The sequence below is a fragment of the Schistocerca gregaria genome, chromosome 3, assembly GCF_023897955.1.
Source record: "Schistocerca gregaria isolate iqSchGreg1 chromosome 3, iqSchGreg1.2, whole genome shotgun sequence".
In the NCBI taxonomy this organism is placed as follows: domain Eukaryota; kingdom Metazoa; phylum Arthropoda; class Insecta; order Orthoptera; family Acrididae; genus Schistocerca; species Schistocerca gregaria.
The window spans coordinates 474,767,899-474,785,387 of NC_064922.1; positions in this window are offsets into that span (position 1 = coordinate 474,767,899).

A 17,489-nucleotide genomic window follows, 5' to 3' on the forward strand; every position below is an offset into this window, starting at 1 on the left:
ATTTTCTACCCCAACTGTCGTGTGGTAGTGGCACTTTATTCTTCATCAAACCTTGTCTGACAGCTTTAATTCAGAACAAGTTTTCTACATGCGCGTAATCAATAAACCACATGTGCATTGTCAAACTGTTATAGATAACATCAGAGAATTCGCATATATCGTTGATGACTAATTTCTCTCTCATGTTTAGTAATGCTTTAACAACACTAAAAGAAACCTTACGAAAATTATGCACTGTATTATAAGAAATGAAATAAAACTGCCCACGATAACCTTACGACGAAACTCTGTTTCAATAAAACTGCCTCTATCAAACCGAATTAGTAAAATACTATTCACTTGGATTTCGATTGGGTCTGTGTTTGATTGGTATGCTGTGTCATACTCAAGTGGTATGCAAATGTGGCATTTTATAGATAAAGTTATGTGTCCCTAGAAAACCAAAATTTGCTTGTTAGCAGCGGAAAGTGGCGTTACCTGTTGGGCAGCATTGTAAGTTTTCACCATTGCACTATGAGCCGAAAGTATTTACTTGCGATTTCCTCATCGATGTTTGAACTGACTGCTTGTATATCTTTCACAGAAGGGATAAAAACGTTACAGTCAGCAAGACTTGAACCGCAAACCATAACAGCCGCTTTTTCACAGGTCAGCATGTTACCACAGAGCTAGGAAAGATGCATGTGTCTTTACATCCCTTTTACGAGGCCAATAAAACTTAGGACTCGTAAAGCGCTATTTAAAGGACGAGATTAGTTGCGATTTTCACGTGCGACGACTTTCCTGGGCTGAAAACCGTAAATTTACCATCTTTTGTTACACCTAAAGCGATAATAACTCAGATTATTCAATGGAAATGACAGGAAAAATCAAGTGAACTTTGAGGGTTAATTCCGTGCACACCAGGAAGTAACTCGTCGATCACAGAGTTGCCAAACATACCTTGCCTTGTTGCCAAATCTCAGTTACATTGCCAGCAGGCAGAAGACGAACCGATGTGACCTACAGCGGGCTGGGAAGTGACCATAGCTGGATTCTCAAAGACGTGGCTGCTACAGCCTGGAAAACGTAATCCGTTTGATTCACATTTCTGTAACTAGTTTTAGGGACTGGAGCGTAGTTACTAATAATACTCAGAACTGACTGAAAATTAAGCTTCATAAATCAGTAACTCTCATAGTTGTTTTCATATTTCCTAAGTGTACTCAAAACTAAGAAACTCATTGATGGACGTTTTCATGCCTCACCGATAGTCGAGCACAACAAACAAATAAAAATACAAAAAGAATGTGTGTGTGTGTGTGTGTGTGTGTGTGTGTGTGTGTGTGTGTGAGAGAGAGAGAGAGAGAGAGAGAGAGAGAGAGAGAGAGAAATAAAAAAGAAAGAGAGAGAGTGATAGTAAAATATTGTTGTAAAGAAATTGAATCATGGTATGTAAAGAAATCTTTCATTAAAATGACACTTTCCACATCATTACGAAATGTCGTATTCATAATCTATGGGGCAAATACTAAGCTAATCATATCATATTGCTGATTAGCCACGAAGAGCCCAACCTACATAGGTAGGAATGATCATCAAAATAACATAAGAGAAATCAAGCTCGAACAGAAAGGTTTAGGTGTTCGTTTTTCCCGCGCGCTGTTCGGGAGTGGAATGGTAGAAGTGCCACAGTCTACAATGTTGCCAGATCGAGCATACTGCTGGACACAGAATTGTTAGGGGAGCACGACTGTATTGTCCACTTTGCGAGAACTACTCGGCGGTCAAATTTTTTGTCTAAGACTGTATCTGCAACACATTACTCGCTGAAGACCCAGAGGAATTAACAAAACAAAATTAGTTTATGAGAGCAACGTTAACTATATAATTCGAAGTATTCATAGTATTGTATACGTGTATGTAAATGTCTTCCAATGCCCACTCAGGAAGACAATGGTACACAGTCTAGCTTCAATATTACAAATACGCCTGAGTTTGTGGATGAACTCAGACTTAGGTTGATAATCATTCAGAATATTTAGCAGTACTGTACCCATTGGTGTTAAACTCGTTTTCAACCAATGACTGCCACAGCTACAGGAACACTACCTGTGATACCTCTTACACAAAATACTTACGCAGTGCTATCAGAAGAAAAGATCAACCTGACACAAAATGTGGGAAGGTTGATTAATAACCTTTTACCTGGATGAAAAGCTTTTCCTGTTTTCGATATCTGTGAACGTTGCTGCATAAGACGATTTACGAAGAAACTAAATTCCTTCAGTTACGACAATGTTTAAAGAATCATCTTAACCGCACTAAATCGTGGTTTGTGAATCGTTTACTGGCCGTACTCTGCAGCATTTCGCTGGTTGTAAGGCAAAAGGCTTACTGACAAATTTCATAGAAGGAAGAGGGTAACGAAATGTCTCCCACTGGAAGGTCGTGTTGTTTTATTTAAAAGATTACAAAATCAGTGAGTTTGTCAGCATGCAACATCATATTGTTGTCAGTATGCTGTTGCACTGTCCAGGGCCTGTAATGATAATGCGCCCGTTATGTCAGGCATATTGTGTACAGAAGAGAAGAGAGAGCACCACTAATTTCTACAATCCGTATGAATTGCATACACACAGAAATTACTGTTACAGTGTAGTAATGGAGCCCAATGAGTGAATTGCATATTTTTCGGTGAGAAAGAGCACTGGCGAACAGTCTTCGCTACATTACACACACAACTTGAAACAGGTCTCGTCGACCAAATCATATGGAAGAACTGACAGCGACGTATATCGAAAGGCAGTAAGATCAGTTGGCTTTTGGTTTGTCAGTATTCGCCAGCCATTTATAGGCGCAAGTAAATGAAGAAAGTCAGCGCGTTCAGCAATTACTTTAGTTTTAATGTAATCTACGAGTAATTGATGATGTTTGATATTAACATGAAAAGGATTCTGTAGACAGGGAAAGAACCTCTTCTTAGGCAACTAATTCTACAATGACAAAAAGGCATTATCCGGTAACTTCACACTTCACAATGGACTTTCTCGAACTATGAAATTTGCTGAATTAGTGAAAATTTCAAAATTGCTTCACATCGAGGCTATGATGCCTAGAAGAGTCTTTAGATCCTGCTGACATGAGAGTAGCATAATCTCATCAGAAGCTTGCTTCTACTTAACTATTTAATAGACTCGCATTTTTTCCACAATGACTAATTTTGTAAGCTAAGCACATCATCTGTTACAGCACACTCCTGCGGCTGGCAAATGCGACAACAATGGCCTGGCGGAACGAACTATCACAGGTCTAACGCGTGGGCTCAGACATTTACTTTTAAGAGGCACAAACAGATTTCCTTTACCTCTGATAACCTCAAAAGAATGACGTTATAATCCAGAATCCGCGTTAAACATCACGTTCCTTCATTACCAACTGGACAGAGCCGGTTTAGGTAGGGAAATGACATAGGCAGAAGTCATGGTAAACAAAACTACTGTCGCCAGTAAACTTACTTACATTAGAAAATTTTATTTTATTTGATGAAACGATAGCCATTTAAAGGAACACGGCTCTTATTTTACTTGTGGTTGATTGAACTAGAGACGCTGAAAAATCTGGTGCTGGACTGTAATTCGAATTCGTATCTCCTCTTTCGAGGATCTGAATATCTCGGGAACAGTATAGTTCAATTATTTCGTTCCTTTTCCCAAGACTGGAGTCTTCTCTAGATCTTCTAAAGTAAGTATGTGGGTCCGAATCCTGATCCAGTGCAAAAATATACATAATATCATTTCAAGCCCTATCATGTGAACACCGGCCTGCTAGTGAAAAGTAACGTGCATTTATAATGTCTGTTCATGTGTTGCACAACAATCGCAATAGGTGTCGTTATTTCTGGTCATACACACACATATCTTACTGTTAGTGAGTAAGCAATTGATACTTAAGCTGTATTCGTGGATGATAAAGAAGGACGGTATGTGTGCAGTTCAATTGTCGCTCAGGCACAAAAATTTGTATCATTATTTTAGACTGAAACACCTAGCAGATGGTCCGAGAAACCGATTTGTAACATTTGATTTTACTTTGTTAACAATCAGATTATGTGTTGGGTTCGTATTTCCGTCACAAAACTTCACATCATCCGCTTCATCTTTAAATGCATGAACACTTTGTTATTTGTGAATGGCTGTATATCAGTTAACAGGGACGAAAGGGTCTTGATGGGATTCCCGGTTTATTACAAAAACTGTGGTCTTTTATTTTCAAGTTCAGATTTCGTTACTGATATTGGCGAAAATTTCGGTAGTTCATGTCTCTTCGTGGCTAGTCAGCAATATGATATGATTAGATTTGATTAGATTAGTACTTGTTCCATAGGTTATGAATACGACATTTCGTAATGATGTGGAAAGTGTCATTTTAATGAAAGATTTCTTTACATACCATGATTCAATTTCTTTACAACGATGTTTTACTCTCTCTCTTTCTCTCTCTCTCTCTCTTTCTTTTTTATTTTTATCTCTCTGTCTCTCTCTCTCTCCCTTACACACACACACACACACACACACACACACACACACACACACACACACACACACATTATTTTTGTATTTTTATTTGTTTGTTGTGCTCGACTATCGGCGAGGCACGAAAACGTCCATCAATGAGTTTCTTAGTTTTGAGTACACTTAGGAAATATGAAAACAACTATGAGAGTTACTGATTCATGAAGCTTAATTTTCAGTCAGTTCTGAGTATTATTAGCAACTACGATCCAGTCCCTAAAACTAGTTACAGAAATATGAATGAGACGGTTACGTTTTCCAGGCCACAGCAGTTCGATCCCTTCATGACGATTCAGCACGCCTACAATTTGTTGTTTGTTCAAAACTGCAGATTCCGCAAAATCTCCACATACTGCGCGTGAATGGGTTCGAATCCTGGCCCGGCACTAAATTTTTCATTATGTATTATCAAGCTCTAACAAGAGAACACCTATCTGCTGGTGGATAATAATTAAATTTTTAATGTATTTTCATTCCTTGTCAACACTAACGATATCTGATGTTTTTGATGCCCAGTGAGACACTGAACTATTTGCGAGATCACTGTAAGTTGAAGGATGTTATTCTGTGCTGCTGGTGGAGAAAAGTTCGGTAGCTGACGCCTCTTTGTGTGCAGCCAACAACGATATGTGTGGGGTTCGATTCCCAGTCAGCAGTGAACTCTTCATCATATTATTTCTAGTTCAAACATGCTCACATGTCTCTGCTGGTGTAACAAACCCATATTTAACGTTCGTTTTGTCTGGAATATAATAGCGATAGGTGCCAGGTTGGAGTCCTGGGAAGGAAAAAAATTAATGTTGCGTTTCGTCATTTCAGTTAAAACATCTAGCTACTGCCAAGAAAATCCTATACGTCACAGTTCATTGTGCTTCTATAACAATCCGATTAGGTTCTGGGTTCGAATCCCTGTCCAACACAAAGCTGTACCTCACGGCATTTCAAGTACGTTACTTGTGAAGAAGCAATATTTAACATCTCTCGTAGTTCGTTAACAAGGACAATAGATGTTGGGTAGGAATACGCGTCCGTTAAAAATGTTTGCGTTATGTAATTTAAAGTTAATATTTTCTAAGTGATACTGTCTAAAATCGAAGTATATCACTCTCTGTATGCCTAGTCAGGAATGACTGTTAGTTTCCGTCAGTCACGAAGTCTTTGCTTAGTCTGCATGTCCTGAGTTTGATTCCATATGCAGAACAATATACATAAATGACCTGGTGGATGACATCGGAAGTTCACTGAGGCTTTTTGCAGATGATGCTGTGGTGTATCGAGAGGTTGCAACAATGGAAAATTGTACTGAAATGCAGGAGGATCTGCAGCGAATTGACGCATGGTGCACGGAATGGCAATTGAATCTCAATGTAGCGAAGTGTAATGTGATGCGAATACATAGAAAGATAGGTCCCTTATCATTTAGCTACAAAATAGCAGGTCAGCAACTGGAAGCAGTTAATTCCATAAATTATCTGGGAGTACGCATTAGGAGTGATTTAAAATGGAATGATCATATAAAGTTGATCGTCGGTAAAGCAGATGCCAGACTGAGATTCATTGGAAGAATCCTAAGGAAATGCAATCCGACAACAAAGGAAGTAGGTTACAGTACGCTTGTTCGCCCAATGCTTGAATACTGCTCAGCAGTGTGGGATCCGCACCAGGTAGGGTTGATAGAAGAGATAGAGAAGATCCAACGGAGAGCAGCGCGCTTCGTTACAGGATCATTTAGTAATTGCGAAAGCGTTACGGAGATGATAGATAAACTCCAGTGGAAGACTCTGCAGGAGAGACGCTCAGTAGCTCGGTACGGGCTTTTGTTGAAGTTTCGAGAACATACCTTCACCGAAGAGTCAAGCAGTATATTGCTCCCTCCTACGTATATCTCGCGAAGAGACCATGAGGATAAAATCAGAGAGATTAGAGCCCACACAGAAGCATACCGACAATCCTTCTTTCCACGTACAATACGAGACTGGAATAGAAGGGAGAACCGATAGAGGTACTCAGGGTACCCTCCGCCACACACCGTCAGGTGGCTTGCGGAGTACGGATGTAGATGTAGATGTAGATGTAGAACGTGGTGGTTCGCCGTGTCATTTGAAGTTCATACATATTCTCAACTAGCTGTTCGTGAATAACTTAAATTTTTAATGTCATTTTGTGTTAAACAAGAAGTACGGTATGTTCCTTTGAAGAGGAAATCATGAATACGAAGAACTTAATACGTGCATTACCTATCTGACGTAATAATGAGAGTGCTAACATTTCAAATATGTCATTTATTGTAATAAATGTGAGCTTACAAGGCTTAAGGACAATCTTATCTGTGATAAGGGGTTCTCTGATATTTGTAGTACCTTGGTACTACTTTATATCTTGACTTATTGCGATACAGAGCAGTGTTTTCTAGTGGTGACTTGTTGGAACCATTTTCAATAGTCAAACGACTGTACCGAGGAGCGATTAGAGAACCTGCTAGACAGCTGCGTTATGTGGGTGCATGCGAATCAGGCGAAATGCAATTCAAGTCGTTCGGATACTTTTGAACACGACTGTACATAATTCGATGACAATTCTGCTGGAACTGGCAGCGCTTGTGTCAAACTACAGAGGCTATCAAATTGTCGGTATAGCAAGCATGGGCCTTGATGTTAGGCACGGCGTGATATAGCTCCTCTTGGCATCGTAAATTTAACCATACTTGGTAAACAATGAAGCCATGGGCGATAGACAACTTTACATTCCATCCGAGGCTAATTTACATGCTCGCAAGCTCTTCGCACCTCAATTTATGTGACAATAGCTGACCAAGACTGTCTCTAACCACTCAGTAACACAGTCAGAACTCGACTAAGTCGCCACGAAGGCATCGAAGCCTTGCTCGTCAAGTCCACCTTTTCCAGTCTCGTCGAACTACTTCCGTAGCGGCGGGGCTTTGCTACAGGTTTTATATTTAGCTTCCATACTTATGGACCAGTAAAATATACAGTGTTTTTAGAAATTACTACGTTCACAGACTATTACACATAAAACCAGAAGAGCAATTGCAACATAATTTCTTAAAACGCCAAAATAATTAACATGATTATTACATACATTGAAGCTCCAAAGAAACTGGTATAGACATGCGTATTTTTGCTTCAAATACAGAGATATGAAACAGACAGAATACGGCGCTACGGTCGGCATCGCCTATATAAGACAGCAAGTGTCTGGCGCAGTTGTTGGATCGGTTCCTGCTGTTACAGTGGCAGGTTATCAAGATGTAAATGAGTTTGAACGTGGTGCTGTAGTCGGAGCACGAGCAATGGAACACAGCATCAACGAGGTAGTGATGAAGTGGGGATTTTTCCGTACGACTATTTCACGAGTGTATCTTGAAAATTAGAAATCCGGTAAAACATCAAATCTCCGACATCGGTCCGGTAGGACAAAGGTCCTGCAAGTACGGGACCAACGACGACTGCAGAGAAGCGTTCAACGTGACAAAAGTGTAGGCCTTCCGCAAATCGCTGCAGAGTTCAATGCTGGGCCATCAACAAGGGTCAGCGCGCGGACCTTCCAACGAAACATCATCGATATGGGCTTCCGGAGCCGAATGCCTAGTCGTGTACTCTTGATGACTTCACAATACAGAGCATTACACCACGCCTGGGCCCTTGAACACCGACATTAGACTGTTTACGACTGGAAACATGTTGCCTGTTCGGACGAGTCTCGTTTCAAATTGTAACAAGCAGATGGACGTGTATGGGTATGGAGACAACTTCATGAATCTATGGACCCCGCATGTCATCAGGGGCTGTTCAAGCTGGTGGAGGCTCTGTAATGATATGGAGCGTGTGCAGTTGGAGTGATATTGGACCCCTGGTACGTCTAGATACGACTCTGACAGGTGACACGTACGTAAGCATCCTGTCTGGTCACATGCATCCATTCATGTCCGTTGTGCATTCCGATGGACTTGAGCAACTCCAGCAGGACGCTGTGACACCCCACACACCCAGAGGTGCTACAGAGTGGCTCCAGGAGCACCCTTCTGACTTTAAACACTTCCGCTGACCACCAAACTCGCCAGACACGAACGTTATTGAGGATATCTGGGATGCCTTGCAACGTGCTGTTCAGGAGAGATCTGAACCCCTTAATACCCTTACCGATTTATGGACATATCTGCAGGATTCATGGTGTCAATTCTCTCCAGCGCTACCTTAAACCTTAGTCGAGTCCTTGCCACTTCGTGTTGCGGCTTTTTTGAGTGCTCGCGGTGGCCTTACACAATATTAGGCAGGTGTTCCAGTTTCTTTGGCTCTTCAGTGTATTTACACAACCAATGATCTTGACTATGCCGATACACTTGAACAAATGTCAGCAGAGACCTTGAACGGATTATACATTAACCTATCGATTATTGGTGTTACACCATCACCTCTACTGGTTTCGGCTTCAGTGTGAAACCGTGTACCTTGGACGGTATACGGCGGTGGAGTTTTGATTTTGTGATAGTGGTTCATCAGTGATAGACTTCCGACCAAACAATAATTTCAGAGTTAGTGCTTGGCGTTAGCGAACGACAACGTCAGATATTTACAATTTCTTTTGTATCAAAAAAGTCAGGGAGATTACAAATCGTGCGTTCGCACCGTATGGAGTTGCGTCCCCGAGGACATTGTTTGCGAATGAGTTCATTTTCTACTTTTTGTAATAAAGTATTATTTATAAGTACTACATAGGAATCTTTCTTGCGTGTGTGGATTCACTCTTTTCGTTACAATACTGACGGTGTGAGAAGAGAACCAGGGAAGTGTTACTCGACTGATAGGGTTTTTACCGAAATACTCGTTATTTCGCCGTAGCTTGTAAAATGAATTAGTGCCTTATGGTGAAGCCGTGTCACTAGATAAGTGATCCTCTCATACAGCTCTTATCACTGCTCTTTTGAAAGACCATACACGAACCTGAAGTGACTTTCAGACTAACTTGCAGCACTCGCGTTATGAATCACTCCGCGTCTTACAGGAGGAGGTGCAATACCGGACAAGGGATAGATCTTTGGGACTGGAGTTGGTAATAGGCATTCCGCAACCAAGCGGTCTGACTCGATTAACACCACATTCACATGCCTGGTGTGGACTGATGCTCTCTAAACTGGCGACTCCTACTCGACACAGAAAAACAGAATGTCAATGCAGTTGACCGGAGAAGACGGGGATTTGGTCCCCTCGTAAATGAGAAAACAGCCGAAATTGATGTAAACTGGTAATGTCTGAGCAGTAGATAAATCGAGAAGAAAGTAGCTTACGGTAATACGATGTATCAAAGTTTTTAAAATTGTTATTACAATAGATACTTAACGAGCAAACTGAAACTGACCGGGGTGTTGCGCTACAAACACTAATCTCAACAATATGCAGTGGTTTATCAAAGTCTTCACGAGGATTTGCATGGAGGAATGTATTCGGTGAGTTCACATACCCGAACGCACTGAACCGACCCTTATCTAAAGAAATGAAAACATGGGAGTTGAGATGCCTCGATAGCTTTCCATTCAGAAACCACGGTGAGAACTAAACACGCACTGTTGGTCTGGAACATTTAACTCATGTGCAACAGGAAACATGAGGTAGTAAATGCCCAGATCCTATTTGATAACGTTCTGACATGACGATCCTTCAATTCCCACTTGCTCTGTAAACCGGGATTGCGATTTTGCTGGAATTTTTTGCAAACCTGTCTCACACCTGAGTAATATTTTCTGGTGTTCGTAGTCGTATCGGAAAGATTTATAATAATTTCTTTTATAATAATGTCTTTTATGATAACGTCATTGTCTTGAACTGTCTAAAACTTTTTCGGAGAAATATTATTAGGTAAAGCCGTAGAACAAAGTTGAGTAAGGAAATCAGAAATAATCATGAAATGAAAACTATTTATTGCTTTTTTACATGATTTTGTGATAAGGAAAATACGGATAGGTAATTCTGAGGGCAACTACACTGCCGCAGATGTAAATACACTGACCAGTCCATGCCCTGTGCAAGCTGGTGCTTCTTCAACAAAGCCGTTAAATCCTAACAGTGGTTAATGTCAATGAATTGTCGTGACAGTAAAAATAAAAAGTTAATAAGAAAGCAAAGGAAACTACCTTACCTGCCGTCTGAATAGATACCTTCCCTAAGAGATGTGACTATCTATAAATGTTTGTCAAGCCTGTTCTTGTTAAAACTAGAACATTTGTCGAGACGTATGAGCCGTAAAGTCAGTGAGGTAAAAACGGTAATTTACCTTCCTTTGTAATCCGTTAATTACAGTGACACCTGTCTCGTAACCTTAGCACTGTTACGAAACTTGCTTACGGATTGAAACTATGTGCTGGTCCAGATCTCCAAACGGAACCTTCCCTTTCGTGGCCAGTTTTCTTCCTAAATTAGCTATTCTGGTACATTTCACAACAAGCACAAGAGCTTCATTTTTGCCAATACTTTTCGACTACTTTTCAGACCTATTCAGAATACGGTTACGGTTATTCTGTCCTTGTGGGTGACTATCGGAAGGCTGGCCTAACTTCAAGTACTTGCTGTAAATAGACAAACTCTTTACGGTGTTTAGCCACTATGTTATCAGGTACCCAGTGTATGTTGCCCTACCTCTGGTGTTCAAAACAACTGCAAACCGTTTGGCATAGCCTTTAGAATCTTGTGGCGTCCTAGACGTATTGGATTCTGTAGACGCTCCTCAAATTCGGAAACAAAAATAATCACAGTAGTTTCTGGAAAGTGCAGGGCCCTGGGGGAATGGCATACTTCATTAATGGATTCAAAAGGTTAGAGATAATATTACTTCTGTCTATGTCTTCTATGCTGCATTCTGATAGTATCACATTTCAATGTTTCCCATAGGGTAACACTGCAGCCATCGGAGTTTGCCCCAATATACATTTCTCGAATAGGCAAAGCCGTAGAAGCTGTGGTATTCCGACACGGCCAGTTACTGGTGTAACAGATTCCGTGATTCACCATCCAAAATCGAATTTTCTACCTATAGAATTGTAACTCTCTATCAGTTCATCCTTCAAATTGCTACATGTTCTGCATCACACAACGGTTACAACTACGACTCCATTTTCATCGATGTGTTGCGGACATTATAACGATATGTTTACGTAATGTGTATACATAAACATACGTTATAAACGTCCCCGTTCGTAGTCGCTAATTATAACAATATGTTTCTTTTGTGCTGCAACATATAGCTATAATCGGCGGTGGAAATATATTTGCGAACGCCGACCGTGTGCGGCTGCCTCTTGTTGGATCTTCTGATCAGTCGGAAGTTGCATTGCAGAGGAGAGTAAATGCCTATTCAAAATATAATTACTTTTGGATAGCTCAACATGAATTTCTTAAGGGACCGAAGTTTATCATGCATTTACTAGTAGAATGAGACGCGGAGAAAATATTTCGCCGCATACAACTTCCGTCCGATTTCGACAAGAGAATTCGTGACTGTGGACTCTCTATTTGTCAGAAACACAAAGAAAATTAAATAACTTCATGAAGGAGTGAGACATAGATTCTACACTAAATAAATAGTCCATACACCAATTCCATTTAAATCTGAATTTATGGCAATTAATAGAAGAACTTACACTACAATGAAGAATTTTAACATGGATGCCGTTTTGACTGGCACTTCTCTTCTCGTAATGACAATAATTCCTTTGACGTTTTCACATACACGTCGCACAATAAATTTACTGCTATGCAGTATTGCACTTTTACTTTACACTAAAATAATACTATGTTTAACGATAATAATAATACGGCGCCAAGACATGCGCGTCCGACACAAGTTACAAGAGACAAGAGAAGAATGAATAACTGTTCATCGAGAAAATCTCGTAAATAAAAAGAAAGTGTAAAAGTGTTCCTCTTCTGTTCGTTTTTCGCGCCGCGGTTTTCAAAGTCAATAACTCACTGCATCTCTGACGGCGCTTCGACAATAAACAAGTTACGTCACAGATCGTTCACCTTTTACATTCTCGCAACATTGTTTGCTAACTGTAGCTGTTGCCGACCGACTGCTCGATTAGTGAATGATTTAAAATGATAAGGCAATCACATAATGTTACATTGCCATCCATGGGAATCTTGGAAATCAAGGAGATTACCAAGATTCACTTGTCGCCGTTAACATTATGGGATTGAGTACTTTACAGATTCACATTGATCAAACACAGTATTGCTGTCATTTGATTATTAGGATTACACAAATATGGTGATCTCTCATTCATAGACTAAGGCAATTCTTAAGGTAAAGATATACAAAAAAATTTTAAAACTAAGACAATAAATCTACAAAGTTTACAATGGAGATTATACATTATACTCATTATAGTCTTTTTTTACAGAGTTCATAACGACCGTCTTTGTGGCCTCAAGTCATTGTCCAGAGCTCATAGGCTCTTTGTTCCTGAAAGAAAACACATAGGATTCATCTTTTAATACACACACAATTCTCACACATGGAATTTCTCACACGTGTCCATTTTTATACACAAATAATTCTCACACATGGAATTTCTCACACGTGTCCATTTTCCATTGCTCACTAGTTGTCATGATTTTTACGCTTTCATTGTTTGTGTATTTGACAGGTAAGTTAAAGTTTGATTTTTCTCTAGGTGAAGCTTATCCCTTGAGAAGTTGGATCGCTACTTTGCGTTCTCCGAGTAGAAAACTTTTCATCAGCTCTGGTGGGCTTGTCTCACTCTCACGTTACGCACACACGTTACATGTAACAAAAAATATAAATACCCATTAGTCTAAGAACTAAGCTTAAATCTAATTTTTGGACTTGGGATTCATAGGAATTTGACTTTGTCACTATTCACTTGTGGTTTGGCCGTTCGCATTTCATTCACGGGATATAACATTAGCATAGTATGTGATGTGTTGTGAACTCATATAAGAGTCTTTTATTTTGGGAGCGGCTTTCATCGAAAGTCCGTTTCGTCGAACTGCAGCGGGAGTGTTGTGCTAGTACATCACTTTAAATTTAACGCGTTTGTTGCGTCGATAGACGTTGGCACTGACTGATTGTTAGAGCTGAATCGCAACTCAAGGCGCTCACTAGCCTCCTGGCGGTATTTCAGTTTTTCCGTGCACGGTTTAGTGAACACGTTGTGTCGATGGCGTTATGGTATTTTGTAGTTTGCTGAGCTGGTGCGGAGGGACGAGGATTACCAGGGACAGAGACTCCATTGAAACCATTCCAACCTCCACATTTTCCAGCCGATTTTGAACATTTTAAGGTAGGCTAGCGCTCACACTTTGCAAAGCAGCTTAACACACTTGGTTTCCGATGCCTTCGGTTACGCAACCGGCCTGTCATTGTCCGTCGCCCTATCTGCACGTTTAACCCCTTTTATCTTCATCGTGAATGAAATTATCACTTACTTATATCAACGATGCATTGCTTCGTCTCTGTGGCAGACTTCCACAGTATTTAAGCCTTCACTTATACACTACTATGTACACAATTTTTTTTACAGTTTACAATCAAATAGTTTGTCCCACTTTGAAGCTTGCTAGTTGAAAGCTTTGATTATCATATCCATTTCAATTTCTGTTACATTGTTGGTAACTATCTATAATATTTCGCTTTACATTGTTCATCATGTTTCTCTAAGACTAATTACGCTTTTAGTTCACAGTCACACTACATCAGTTTCTCCGATCTGTTAGCAATTATTATTATTGTTATTTTAATTCATTTGAATCGTTCTTTCTATTCATTAGATTTATTAAAGTTATCATTGTCATTTCAACAAAAATTCTCTTTTTACTAGATGTGAGGACCAATCAGTCACATTTGATCGCCCTCTCACATGAGAACAGAACACCATTCAAGAAAATATTCAAATTCCTTATCGCGATCTCGGTTTGCGTCTCGGATTGACTTTAAAAGGAAAAATAAAGACATTTCAAAACTAGATTTTCCCTATTTCGTTCACGTGTTTCCTTTTGAAAATCGTATGCCAAACCAGCCTTCCACGTCAACCGCATTTCTCAATCTGTGACGTCAAGTCTACGGGACGGGTTTAGGCGGGTTAGGATATTTACACAAATTCAGAAGAAAGGCATAGGTATAATAATACATAGAAGAAGAAATCTAGCAAACAACTCCTTGTTCCTTATGACTTAGAAATTAATTTTCCTTTGCGCCGTACGTCTGCGTACGCGCTTCACTTACGAACTAGTTGCGTTGTTTTGCCGGCGGTCTTATTCTCGCGTTGACGCCTGCTTGCGCTACACTGCATTGACCTCTATATATGACCTTAAGTCATCATTGCTTTGGCCTTGTCACTTACGCTCTTATACTTGGTATTTATTTCACTTATGCCTTTGAATGTATCTGACCTGCGTATTGCAATTACAATTAATGCTACTTTGTTTATCTAGCTGAAGGATAGCGCTTTCATGGTCATGTTGGTACTTACAAGTAACTCACATGCTTCGTAAACATTACGTTATTTTAATGCAGAGATGAACCTGTTCCAGATTTCTATGTACATTAGAACTTAATCTAGACATAGCTGACTTAGAAACTAGTTACTTGTTTTCCTTTTTAGTGGGATCAGGAACCAATAATTGTCAAGCGACCCTTGTCCTTGACGAAAATAAATTTCATTTCTCGATCATTACTCCTTGAAATTAAAAAAAAATTCTTACATACTATGTTTTATTTTCACTTCTTTAGCATTTCATATCGCAGAAGCCGGCTTGTTAGGCACATCCTTCGCTTTATATTTCTTTTTTCTCTCAAATATTATCTCCTTAAAACTAAATCTTAAAAACTAGAGTTCTTGGAGTTGATCACTTTCTTTGTTAAATAAGAATTTTTTTATTATTTATCAGCTTGTCTGTACTTAAATTATGGCTCAAGATAACATATTTTAAATTCTCTGCTGTATAGCAAGACAGACTCACTGTCGTGTAATTTATTCCAAGCATTTTTTTTTTTTTTTTTTTTTTTTTTTTTTTTTTTTTTTTTTTTACGAAGTCAGATCAGTTGTCACTTAGTCACTATCGGCTAACCTTCTCTTGCCATTATAAAGCTTTCCTTTTGACTTATTCTGTAGCATGATATTTTTTAAGATCAGAGTGATGATACAAACCTTTTATTTTTCCATTTGCGGGATCAGAAATCAGATAACAACCTGTATGCGGTATACGAAGGATCTCGCAAGGTCCCTCAAAAAGACTTTGCCAGTTTCGATTTTTGCGTAAGAGCAACGATGGTTTAAAGTGTGTTTTTAGCAAGACCTTTTCACCTACTTTATAAGTTAACACCTTATTAATATGTTTGACATACGCCTTCTTGCGTAAATTGGCTTGGGTGGTCAACGTTGTTAGAGCTTGTCTTATTCTGGCGTCTAAACTAGCGCTTGTGTTGTTACATTTAGGAATTGAATCGACCCATTCATTTTTCTCTTGTTCAGAAGACATCAACTCACTCGGAGTGAAACCAGTAGACAGGTGTGGTAGATTATTCACAATTTCCTCGAAAGGTGACACAAAGTCAACCCAGCGAGTCTGCTGATTTGGTATATAAGTACGAATAAAACGATTAAACTCCGTGAACACCCGCTCAGTGGGGTTCGACTACGGTCTAAACTTGGAGACAAGGATTTGCCTAATTTGATGACTAGCAAGGAAAATTCTCCCATCTTTTGCAGACAAAGTTAGACTCATTGTCTGAGAGGATTGATTCAAGTTTTCCGAATCGAGGAAAGTAGTCACGTTCTAAACGACTGATGATTAGTTGAGTGTTTGCAGATCTCATAGCGTACAATCTCAAATGTTTGGTAAATAAATCAATGACAGCTACAAGGTACCGTAGTCCTCCACGACCTCGTGGGAGGGGTCCTGCCAAATCTATGCCTACTATTTGTCTAGGTTTCTCTGTGATAATAGGATTCAAAGGCAGTATATTCGAAAGATTAAAAGGTTTTGCTTTTTGACAAATGATGCAGTGTTTCAAGAGTTTGTGAATTCTGCTATGAAGGTTAGGGATGTAACAGTACTTTGCTATTTTATGCTTACACTTTTCTGGATCAAAGTGTCCCCACGAAATATGTGTATACCAGAGTAAGTGTTCTACATATTTCTGCGGAATGCATACTAGCCAATTTTCTGATGACAGTGATGTTCGGTGGAAAAGAACTTCATTATGCAATTTGTAATATTTGTACATGCTATGGGTAGGATTAGTTTCGAGGATCTGTTTCACACCTCTCCATTTTGGATCAGTTTCCTGCAATTGTACAATCTGGTTACAAAGATCAAGAAAATATTTCCGATGTATTGGATCCTTCATCAAAAGAATTCTGTAATTTGACATTTGTTCCAAAAGTTCAGTACTGTCCGAAGAGCCTTCAGGCATGCGAAATAGAGCATCTGCAATAATGTTATCTTTGCCTTTTATGTAGATTATTTCGAAGTCATATTCCTGTAAGAAAAGACACCACCTCGTTAAGCGAGGATGTAGGAGTTTACACATCAGAAGAAAACTAAGAGCCTGATGATCAGAATAGACTTTGATTTTCTTGCCATTGGTGTAGTAGTTGAATCTCTTGAAAGCCCAAACTACTGCAAGAGCTTCCAACTCAGTAACAGAATAGGATCGTTCAGTTTCTGTAAGAACCCTACTAGCAAAACTAATTACTCTGATGTCTGGTTTTCCATCCTTTAAGTTGTCGTTTTGAAGATGGGATAGGGAAATTTTTAATTGCACTTATCTTAGCTGGATCAGGACGGATTCCGTCAGATGAAATGACGTGTCCTAAGAATTTGATTTCGGCTCGGCCAAAGTGTGACTTTTGCAAGTTGGCAGTGACTCCGTATTCCAGGAATCGCTGAAACACTTTCT